General features: G+C 36.6%; 1 protein-coding gene across 15 annotated transcripts in view; it reads left to right on the top strand.

Moving 5' to 3' along the window:
* The first annotated feature begins 1,603 nt into the window (after positions 1-1,603).
* The window catches only part of nrcama (neuronal cell adhesion molecule a), a 39,999-nt gene continuing 29,177 nt past the window's right edge, over positions 1,604-12,425 (top strand). For all 15 annotated transcript variants that reach the window (XM_086058737.1, XM_086058729.1, XM_086058739.1 and 12 more), the window contains exon 1: positions 1,604-1,820. The gene's annotated coding sequence lies outside the window, so the exon portion shown is untranslated. The remainder of the gene's footprint in view (positions 1,821-12,425) is intronic.

The raw sequence follows: 12,425 nt of genomic DNA, 5'->3' as shown, positions 1-12,425 counted from the left end.
CACAATGAAAGCCTGGAGTGTAAACGCTAACAATTCCAGAGCAGGTGTCTGGTTATTGTCAAAAGTTGTCTTACCCTAATACAGTATAACACACACACAGACTCGTTCTAAAGTACAGCGTGCAGATCACCCGAGGCCGGAAAAGTCAAACGAAAGTGTTTACTTTGCCATCTTGTAAATGACGAGCTCAACCGTAAGCGGTAGATTGAAGCCAGGAGTTCGGGATGTGTTGAAAGGGAGACGCGTCGTCACAAAACATCACTGTCAGCACGTTTTGCACAGTAGTGTTGCTCAACACATTTCGACCAGTCTCTTCTTGCAGGCGCGCACACCTGCAAACACACAAAAATGATTTGCCCAATGGCCTTGCGTCAGTGTCAACACTGTCTGCAGCCATCTCAGTGCAAAACTACATCGGCGTGTTGAATTTGGCTCACTGGCCAGTCGCTGCATGTACATACAATATATGTATATATGTGTATATATATATATATATTTGTATATATATATATATATATATATATATATATATATATATATATATATATATATATATATATATATATATATATATATATATATTTGTATATATATATATATATATTTGTATATATATATATATATATATATATATTTGTATATATATATATATATATTTGTATATATATATATATATATATTTGTATATATATATATTTGTATATATATATATGTATATTTGTATATATATATATATATTTGTATATATATATATATATATTTGTATATATATATATATATATATATATATTTGTATATATATATATATATATATATATTTGTATATATATATATGTATATATATATATATATATATATATATATATATTTGTATATATATATATATTTGTATATTTGTTAAATAGTGCAGTGAGCTCCATGACTAAAAATCCAGCCTCTCCTGCAGGGTTAGCCCGATTAGACGATTAGATGATGAGTGTCGCTGCATTCAAAATAATTGATGAAACGTTGTTTACGCTTAGATGGTACAGTAGACGTCATCATGTTTTCCCCATGACCTGGCACCATTAAGCAGCATCAAATTTACATTTAACAAAAAGAGAAAGAAAAAATATGTAATATGGCTTCATGTATTTAAAAAAATAATAATAATAAATAAATAAATTCATGAATAAGCAGGTATATAATAGTTGTTAACCCCCCCTCCAAAAAAATAAAAATAAATAAATAAAAATATTAATAATAATATTCGCGGGTGCCGAACAGCGAGTATGCAAGTCCACTCAATGTCAGCATGTTTTGCTGCATTACCAGTTTCGGCCGCACATTTCAGCGAGGTCGCTGTTGCCAGATTTACAAATGCTTACAAAGACTCGTAAAAATGAATTTCTCACTCTAAGATTTCACTTAATAGTTTAAAAAAAAAAATAGGAATAGTGCAACATATAGCATCTATAATGCACATTAATTGTCGGTCACACCAGCGACTATACGTGTATATTCTAGCAAGTCCGTGTTTTCCCCTCTAGAGGGAGCATTCTTCTCATCATAGACGATCTTCGCCGCTCGTTTTGGCAGCGGGGTGAGTTGGAGGAGGGGGACGAGGAGGTGGGGGGGAGCGGAGGATCAGTGGAGGTGAGTGCCACAGTCTGCTGCTGCAGTGGCCGAAAGAGGGACGGGACACACGAGCCTGGCCGACGCGCTCCCTCGCCGCCACCACCACCACCACCTTCATCCTCATCCTCATCATCCCCGCCGGCATCGCGTACGGATCTGGGCCAAGGCAAGGAGGGAGGACGCCGCAGCGCATTTGCAGCACAGTGAGTTTGAACGTCATTTTTCTTTTTTATTTATTTATGAGGAGATGGAGGGTTGCATTTTGCTGGGGAATTATGGTGCAGTGCACATTGATTCGGCTCCCCGTGACGATGAACAGGTCCTGCAATATGGAGGAAGATTGTTGTGTTATTTATTCATGATCGTGAACAAGCCCTGCATCTCTAGGGATGAAAGGCATTGCGTGGCTCTCCCTGCAGGGCGATGCTTTTTGTAGTGGAGGTGTGCAGCGGTGGTGGTGGTGGTGGTGGTGGTACACTTGGAGTAGCAACAGCCGCGCTTTCAAGCTTTGCTTCATTGTTGCAAGCCGCCACCGGCCGGTGCATCCCGGGCCCAAGGTGCACAAACCGCACAGCCGCCACGGACGCCGCCAGCTGTAGCTCCCATTTCTCTACGTGTCATTTCACACGCAGACGGCGCGGATGTTAGCCACATGGGCCTTCGTCTCCTTGGCAGATAGATGATGATGATGCTCTGGTACAATATAGAAGCCTTTTGTAGTTGATCCAACTAAATTGGTGTTTAAGTGTAAAGGTAAAGATTGCATCGTATAATTGAGTCGCCCTGGCGATGAGTTGCGTTCACGTCAGTCAGCTTGCTAATAAATTATTTGCATCATGATGAATACACAGTAAAAAAAAAGAAAATTAAAAAAAAGTAATTTTTCACTAGTGTACATATGTGGATTATACTTAACTCATTCACTGCCATTGACGGCTATAGACGTCAAAAATTCATTTGAACTATTTCTATTAGTTTAACATTTTTTTTCCACTTTTGCTAACAAGGGTATGAAAACCTAGAGAAAAAAATATTGTAAATTTAGAACAGATTAATCGTTAGTTAACTAGTGAAGTCATGTGATTAATTACAATTGAAAATTTTAATCGCCTGAGGGGCCTAATTAAAAAAAATATATTAAAAATAAGGGGCATTTAATTGTAATTAATCGCATGATAATTTTATATCTGTTATAAATGTACAATAAAAAAATTCTTAGTTTTCATAAAAAATTAAAGAAATGGAATTTTTTTTAATAGAAAAACTTCACATAAATTTTTGGACGTCTATTGTCGTCAATGGCGGCGAATGAGTTAATTCTTCCACATACAGTATAATGAACTACAAGGACAAAGATTTGCTTATGTTATTTGAGCACGAACAACTCAAAAAAGTCAAATGTATTTATTGTGGTCAATAGGGGTGTGACAGGAATCGGTTTGAATGGAAGGAAAGTAGTGACTGTAGACTTTACGGTAAATAACTGGCAAAAAAGTTTCCAGCTAATTATCTCATTCACTGCCATTGACGGTTATAGTCGTCAAATATTCATTTTAACTATTTCTATTAGTTTAAATTTTTTTCCCCACTTTTGTTAACAAGAGTATAAAAACCTATAATTTTTTATTGTACATTTAGAACAGATATGAAATTTGTGATTAATTGTGAGTTAACTCGTGAAGTCACGCAATTAATTACGATTAAAATTTTCAATCGCCCGACGCTCCTAATTTTGTAATAATCTTTTCTTCTTTTTTAAATTGCGTCAGGCGATTACATTTTTTAAATTGTAATTAATCGCATGACTTCAATAGTTAACTCACGATTAATCATAAATTTTATATCTGTTCTAAATGTACAATACATTTTTTTCTAGGTTTTCATACTCTTGAAAAAATGTTAAACTAATAGAAATAGTTCAAATTAATTTTTTACATCAATAATCGTCAATGGCACTGAATGAGTTATTGTAAAATCTCAAAAACTTAAATTCAGTAAAAATCTATTACAGAATATTACTGTAAAACATTTTTTTTTACTCTATATAAATTGCAGTTACTCTATTCTAAGTAGCTATGATTTATATACAGTTTAAAAAGTATAAATTACAGTTGCTTGGAATACAGCAACTGTAATTTATTATTTAAAAAATATTAAACAATTTACAGTAATATGCTGTCATAGTATATTTACAGTAATTAACTGACATTTTATAATATTAGCTAGTCATTTTTTTGCCAGTCATTTACTGTAAATTCTACAGCCAATTCTTTACAGTGCACCCTAATGTATGTATATATATATATATATATATATATATGAATTGAAACTTTCCACTTTAAAATGAACCGTCCTTGAATGGCATCGAGATACGCATGAAGTCGTCATTTATTCGAGAAACGCATGCTCCTAGTATGTCCAATGATCTCGTCCAATGTGGACACAGCAGCCAAATGAATACAATTAGCACCCAGGTTTAATAGCATTTGCACCCTGGGGCGATGATGACGGGTTCAAGCCAGGAAGGAAGAGAGGGGTATTAACACCCACCCAAAACGCCCTCTGGTAACCCGCACCCTTGATTCATATGGCTGTGTTTGGGTGGCTGTTTTCATTTGATTAGCATTACAGGCTAAGTGGGGATTCTGAGGGAATCAAAAATTGGCTTTGGATGTTGCCAAGGCACAATTTCTGCTTTTATTTTTTTGCTAAAGTTCCATTTTTGGACACTCTGTTTTTATACTAGAAGGATGCAGCCTTCACTAATAACAACAAGAGTAATAAAGCAAGACCAATGGTCGACGTGGCGCTGTGATCACCAGCTGTGTTACGGGACGTGTCTGAAGTATGACCAAAGCAGGGTTGTTATAGTTTGGGAATTTTTCATTTTCATTTCGTTTTAAGTTTTTTATTTATTTTATTAGTTTTAATTAGTTTTCAGGGTGGTCCTGTTAGTTTTTATTAGTTTTAGTTATTTCATAAATACTTAGTTTTAGTTAGTTTCAGTATTAGTTTTAGTTTTTTCTTTAAAGTGTGTATTACTTATACAATATTTAAAAAAACACCAACGTCATCTGAAGGTGCTTTTCTATTGGCTGCTGCTAGATGACATCACTTTTGTGTGACACACTTTCAAATGTCTTTATTCCGGTTAATATCAAAATAAATCATCCCCAAAGGCTCATGCATTAAATTGATTACCAAAGACTAAAATGAATGACATTTTTGCTATAATTATAGTTAGTTTTAGTTTTGTAGACATAAAATGTAGGTTTAGTTAGTTTTAATTTTTTAAAAAGCATTTTTGTTCTTATTTTATTTTGTTTTTTGAATTTTAGTTTGAGTTTTTTTCGTTAGTTTTAATTAACTAAAATAACCAAAGAGATTGAATTTTTTAATCGTAATTAATTTCATGATTTAGCGAGTTAACTCACGATTAATCACAAATTTTATATCTGTTCTAAATGAACAATTAAAAAAATCTAGGTTTTCGTACTCTTGTTAACAAAAGTGGGAACAAATGTTAAACTAATAGTTCAAATGAATATTTGACGTCTATAACCGTCAATGGCAGTGAATGGGTTAATTATATAAATAAAACAAGACTAGCTTTCATCAGTGTAAAGGAATAATGCACTAAGAGAATCAAACATATTCAACGATTGGGATTTAATGAATTGCCCAGTAGGCTCAAAATGTTCTTCTTCACACTTGGAAAATGATTAGCAAGGATTTAGGTCAAAGACGCCATTAAAGAGCTTTCACAAGACGAGTGTGAGCCAATCAGACTTGACATTCATTGTGCTTAATTTCATTTATAGGCCATCACTGTACTGGTTTTGGAGTTTTATTTGCGTGCCGCCGCTGGGAAAGTGTTGGATGAAGAGAAATTCATTTGAAAATCTTTTTCTCTTTGTGACGGCGTGACACCGGAGAGAAGGTACCTTCTTGGGATCATGAGGAGAACCCAACGAGAACACTGCCTGATGATAGATAAACGAATCGAGAGACAACACCGGAGCTCGTCTTTCTTTCCTTCGAGTTTGGCCTCAAGCAGGAAGTCCGTCGTCACCGCAGAAGCGTGTTGACAATTGTCACCCACTTATGTAAACATCAAATATGTTGCGTGTATGAAAAGAGGCCACGGTGTGACTTTGTATAACGCATAAATCCTCTGGTAAAGCAAACACGCCGTCGCTCGTACGCAGGAATTTGCCTGAGGAGAGAGCTGGAAGGAAACGTTTATGTGTAAATCTGGATTTTGAAGGAATACGGTTTTTTTGGAGGGGGGGGGGGCAAAAAGTGACTTGTGGTGAATTTTCATATAAAAACTCAAAAGATTGGCGATGCTTGTTGGAAATTTGCATGTCATTTGCCCTGGAGTTTACATGTGTCAGCAGCACACGAGATGCAAATGGCGACCATCGTGACTGCGTCTGGATGTTCGCTTTTACGTATCTTTAGCTTTCCAACATATTGCTTGACAGATGCTAAAAAAAAAAAAAGTCTCATGTGACTTCTTCCATTTGTGTGTGATCGTGTCGCTGAAAATAGAAGCGCCTTTGATGATAAAACCAAAAGCAGTTCCACTCACTTTGTGGTTACGTTGGAGAAATCGTTTATCACTAAAGTAAAAGCGGTAATCTCCGCATGGGACGTCGCCCTCGCATTTTTCTTGTAATTTGAAGACGGCAGCTGCTTCTTAACATCTTTTTGAGCTAACAAGACCGTCATTTCCTTCTTTAATGACTCGGCTGGCAGCCGGGGATGTTTTGGTGATACTGACTTGACTGTATGCTTCATTTGCATTGTGTTCACTACTAAATACTGACCAATCCAGTCTAATATTTGTTCCAGGTTAGTGATTTGGCAAATGATGCCATTGCTTAGCCTCTCGTGTGGCGTCCACTCCCAATCTTGTTGTATTTGCGGATTCTGGTCCTGAGAGAAAAATCCAGTAAAAGTCAGATCCAGCGTTTAGAGTCGAGGACCCCGAAGGCACCGGTGAAGGTGAAAGCAATGCGCCCCCAAAAACTCCTTTTGTTAACTCATTCACTGCCATTGACGGTTATAGACGTCAAATATTTATTTTAACTATTTGTATTAGTTTCAAATTTTTCCACTTTTGTTAACAAGAGTATGAAAACCTAGATTTTTTTCATTGTACATTTAGAACAGATATAACATTTGTGATTAATCGTGAGTTAACTCGTGAAGTCATGCAATTAACTCATTCAATGCCATTGACGGCTATAAACGTCAAAAATTCATTTGAACTATTTCTATTAGTTAAAAAATAGTTTCCACTTTTGTTAACAATTGTTTGAAACCTAGAATTTTTTTTATTGTACATTAAGAACAGATATAAAGCTTGTGATTAATCGCGAGTTAACTAGTGAATCATGTGATTAATTACGATTAAAAACTTTAATCGCCTGACGCCCCGAATTTTTATAATCTTTTCTTCTTTTTTTTTTTATTATTCACTGCCATTGACGGCAGACGCCAAAAATTAATTTGAACTATTTCTATTAGTTTAACATTTTTTCTCACTTTTGTTAACAAGAGTATGAAAACCGATATTTTTTTTATTTTATATATATATATATATATATATATACATATATATATATATATATTTAGAACAGATGTAAAAAAAAATTGATTAATTGTGAGTTAACTGGTGAAGTCATGCGATTAATTACAATAAAAAAATGTAATGGCCTCTTACCTTTAATTTTTAATAATCTTAAAAAAAAGAAAATAATTTATGGCAGTAAATGAGTTAATTACGATTAAAAACTTTAATCGCCTGACGCCCCGAATTTTTATAATCTTTTCTTCTTCTTTTTTTTTTATTATTCACTGCCATTGACGGCAGACGCCAAAAATTAATTTGAACTATTTCTATTAGTTTAACATTTTTTCTCACTTTTGTTAACAAGAGTATGAAAACCGATAATTTTTTTATTTTATATATATATATATATATATATATTTAGAACAGATGTTAAAAAAAAATTGATTAATTGTGAGTTAACTGGTGAAGTCATGCGATTAATTACAATAAAAAAATGTAATGGCCTCTTACCTTTAATTTTTAATAATCTTAAAAAAAAGAAAATAATTTATGGCAGTAAATGAGTTAATTACGATTAAATATTTTATTGATTATTTTTAATAATCTTTTTACATTTTACATGTTTACATTTTTTAATTGTAATTAATCGCATGACTTCAGTAGATCACTCACGATTAATCATAAATTTGATATCTGTTCTAAATGGACAATATATATATATATATTTTATTTTTTTAAAAACTAATAGAAATAGTTCAAATGAATTTTTGACATCAATAGCCGTCAATGGCAGTGAATGAGTTAAACAGGGTGATCCTTTGTAGGCTCATTAACGCGGGTCAAATCCACTTTAAGAGGGATACTTCATCTAAATTACCCAGAATCCCCCCTTGGACTGTTCGATCATGATGCTGCTTCGTTGTCTTTTTGAGGCTGGCAGCTTTAATATGACATGAAATAGTCGTGTGCTAACTTAATAAATAAATCTCCGTAAGGCCATGGTGTTAATAGCACTCAAAGAGTCGCATCCATTTTTAAAGACCGAATGAAATAGAGGGCATGTTTCTACAGATGGGAGTCGTAGCCTGTCCCGGGGTCCGACCCAGGTCTCTGCGCTTGGGGCGCCGCTCATTAGCACAGACAGCATGTTCTCCGAGTGGCAAAGTGCTGACTGTGGGGGCCTTTTGTGTGGAGATGGCCGCAGCCTCGCCTTTTCCAGCTGGCTTCCTGGTGTCTGGCGTGCCACGAGCTCGGCGCCGCTGGCCGTGCGGCCTGCACAAGCAGAGCAACGCAGGCGCGCACGGGGGGAGCCGTTGAAGCTGCTTGGGTCGGCAACTTTAAGCCTTGGAGTGGTGATGCTTTTTTTTTTTTTTTTTTTTTTTTTTTTTTTTTTTTTTTTTTTGGACCTTCCATTTTGTTACATACAGCCTGTCAACACAGATTTGCGAAGACTAATGGCCTTACAGAAGCTCTCGTGAGAGCAATATAACCTTCAAATTAAAAGGCACCCATCCATTTTCTTGATTAAAAGTAGCGGATCCAGTGAAATTATACCCTCACGGGTTGCGTGTGCGAGACGAGCTGTGGCGACGATCAGACTTGTGCGTGGAGTATTTTCTCACAGTGATTAAAAGTGCAATCTGGCATCACCTTTCCCGCTGTGACTTTGTCCGAGTATTAAGAAAACAAACCTATTTAGGATCATTTTGCTTGGTAACGGCAACAGTTGCTGCAGAATTTAATATCTCCTCCTGGTTAGCGGCTGTGCTGTGCATTTTGCGGCCTTTGTGTCCACAGCGATGAAAAATATTTAATAGTTAGCTGTGAAACTGACACATACAACGAGAGAATTAAACATGACATATTGAAACACTAAATGTTCAACCAAACTATGTAATTTTGTTCTACATAGGTTGACTTAGTCCTGAAGGGCCGGAGTCCTGCAGGTTTTGGATGTTTCCCTGCTCCAACGCACCTGTTTCCAATTAGCAGGATCGTTATCAGACTTATGCAGAATGCTGATGAGCTTCAGGTGTGTTGGAGAAGGGAAAGATCCCAAATCTGCAGGACTACGGCCCTTGAAGACCGAGCTTGGACACCACTGCTCTACACTCAAAAAATGATTGGGTCAATAATGGACTAACCCAACTGTTTGAGTTATTGAACAAATTAGATTAATAAAATTATTAGATTAAAATAAATTTAAAAAATAATCCACAAAGCAACCTATTTTTTTGGCTTGTTTTGTGGCCTATTCGTTTGACCCAACTTTTTGGGGGTTAATTTGGTCCAAAATGGACCGACCCAACATTTTGAGTTATTAAACAAATTTAATAAAGTTATTACATAAAAAATATTAAAAAAGATAATCCACAAAGCAACCTATTTTTTGTGTGCTTGTTTTGCAAGTAAATCATTTGACCCAACTTCTTGGGTTAATAGAAAACCCCAAATGAATTAGGTAAAAAAAATGAACCAACCCAACTTTTTGAGTTATTTAATCCAAAACGTTGGGTCAAATAAAATAACTCACTAAGCAACCCAATTTCTTAATTTTTGTGGGTTTTTCATTTGACCCAACTTTTCAGTTAAATTGGTTAACCCAATTCAATTGGGTCAAAAATGAACCGGGACAACTTTTTGACCTATTTAACCCAATAAATTGGGTAAAATTAATTAATAACCCAAAAAGCAACCCAAATCTTGGGTTATTTTGTGGGTTATTCATTTGACCGAACTTTTTGGGTTAATCTAATAACCCAATTGAATTGGGTCTAAAATGAACCGGCCCAACTTTTTGACCTATTTAACCCAATAAGTTGGGTAAAATTAATTAACACGAAAAGTAACCTAATTCTTGGGTTATTTTGTGGGTTATTCATTTCACCCAACTTTTTGGGTAAATTTGATAACCCCAAAAATTTAGCTGGTCCCTATTTGACCCAATTTGGGTTATTTTTTAGCCAAATTCTTTTAGAGTGTAATTATCCAGCAAGCTTAACGCTAACAGGATGTGAAACTCCAAAGACAGGCTAACCAAAATGAATTATTAGACGTTAGAGTAATTGTAAACCTTCAAATAACTTACTGACTTAAACCAGATGTTACAAGGTCGTCTTTTTCAACTGTTGTATTGCTAACTTTAATTTCCCACTAAAGCCTAAAAGTGGAGCACAAATATTAGGTTGGTTGTGTTTTCCTTCCCTCGTACCCCCCGCCCGCCTTTGCCTATAGCCGGTCAATATTAGTCGTCTCCCAGGCATCCTCCTCTCCATACCCATCCAGTGTTTACTCATTCTCATCCTTGTTCGCTTTGTGGCCCACGCTCTCATTTTCTCTCGTCTTCCTCTGCATCTTTGTCTTTCCATGGCCAGGACGGTCTCCAAGGGATATAAGGGACGCTTTGCCAGCGTGTCTTTGACATGCCTTGTCACTGATGGGCCCGGCTTTGCTCGACGAGGCGCTCTCCGTGTGGTTCAAGCCTCCGAGATGTCAGTTTGGGAAGCGCTGTTGGCCATTTCCGCTCCTGTGATGAGAGATTTAGTTGTCATCTGTTCTTTAGGAGCGGAATGTCTTTGAAATGTCACGTAAGCCAAATTGAAATGTGAGAAGTGTTTGGGATTTATTTGAGCGCCTGGATACATTTTACATCCGCGCTGATCCTTTCCTGATTGGATCCATTCTCCGAGGGAGCTCTCGTATACAATCACTACAAATCAGCCATAAAAAAATTACTACTTCCTACTGTTTTTTTTTTTTTTTAATGCGTACCATCTCTGTGACATTTGTGATGACTCCATGGCGTGCCCCGAATGGTACTACTGAGGCTTGTCAAGGGTGGGAACTGCAGAAATGGGAGATTTGTCCTTTTAACCTCTTCGGGCGAGAGTGGGGGTTGATGGGACCAAAACTTCCAAGGGGTAGTAAATCTCTCTGATTAAACTCTGCTCTCCCTGCCTTTTTATTGCAGAGCGCACGGTCTGTGTGCGTTACATCCCACCCATCTGAAGGACATTCTCAGACTGTTCAAATTAAAATGGCACTTGTAGAGTCATGGTAACCACCGTCCCAGCTTTGGTTTGTGTCTTTAAGGCACACATGCATACTCGAAGTGCCACTTAGTGGAGAGCAGACCTCCATCAAAGATGACGAACACCTCCTGTGTGTACTTTTGGTGGGTTTTGTGTATAATGAATAAATAATCAACTATTTTGTATTTTTTTTTTCATAGCCTAAATTACAGTTAGAATATTAAACTTTTACAATTTATATGATTAATTACACTATTAAAATTATTAGAAATAAATAAAGATTTAAATTACACTTTTAAAATCAATATTATTCATTACAGTATTAATATGATTGGAAATTACATGCAAATCTTGAAACTGAAAACTTTTAACGTCCAAACTTGTTGGGCTTGGGCAATGCGAAGCTAACAAAGACGGAAGTGTTTTTTTTTTTAGCAATATGACACACATTACCTTAATTAGGTCGTTTGTCATGTTTTTGGGACAGCGGAGACACTGAGACAGATGTTCTCTGATTGGCCTGAGGCTTTTCCCCCAAAAAATCTCGTCGCGCACACAGATGGCGCGTGTGATAGGCTGCAGGTGCCAGATTTGACTCAATTGTGCCACTTCAATGTTTACCACAGCCTTGTTATTGGACTAATGCAGTGGTGCTTAACCTGGGTTCGATGGAACCCCAGGGGTTTGGTGAGCCAGCCTCAAGGGTTCAAAGTCGAACAAAAAAAGAAAGCGGTCGGACGAAAATGTGCAAATATGAATTCACATGTATAACGGAACATATGGTGTTCCACATGGTTCAATCTTGGGGCCTCTGCTGTTTTCACTATATCTACTGCCCCGAGGTTCCACAACGGCACTGATGACACACAATGGGTAGAATACGGCAGACAAGGAGCTGAACAAAAGGGGAAGGCGCTCACGCGTGCTCTTCACGCCCAGGATCAGTTTTTTTTTAAATCACAAAGTCCTCTGCCCCGTGTCACACGCTCAGTGCTAAAATATTCCGTCACATGTCGCATGTATCGTCCCGGTGGGTCCATAAAAAGTCACTTAGACAGCTAATTCATTCACAGACAGTAAATCCAAGTGCACCAGGCTTTTGTTCCACGCAGCGTCTGTCATTAGACAAACTGTCGTGATGATGTCGCGGTCGTTGTGCCTCCCTCTCGAGGGAATATTTGCATATTCATAGCAAT

This window comes from Leptonotus elevatus, chromosome 17 (assembly GCF_054856555.1).
Source record: "Leptonotus elevatus isolate MCC_2025b chromosome 17, RoL_Lele_1.0, whole genome shotgun sequence".
Taxonomy (NCBI): Eukaryota; Metazoa; Chordata; class Actinopteri; order Syngnathiformes; family Syngnathidae; genus Leptonotus; species Leptonotus elevatus.
The sequence above is the reverse complement of the archived record's forward strand: the minus strand, read 5'-3'. Positions and strand labels throughout refer to the sequence as shown.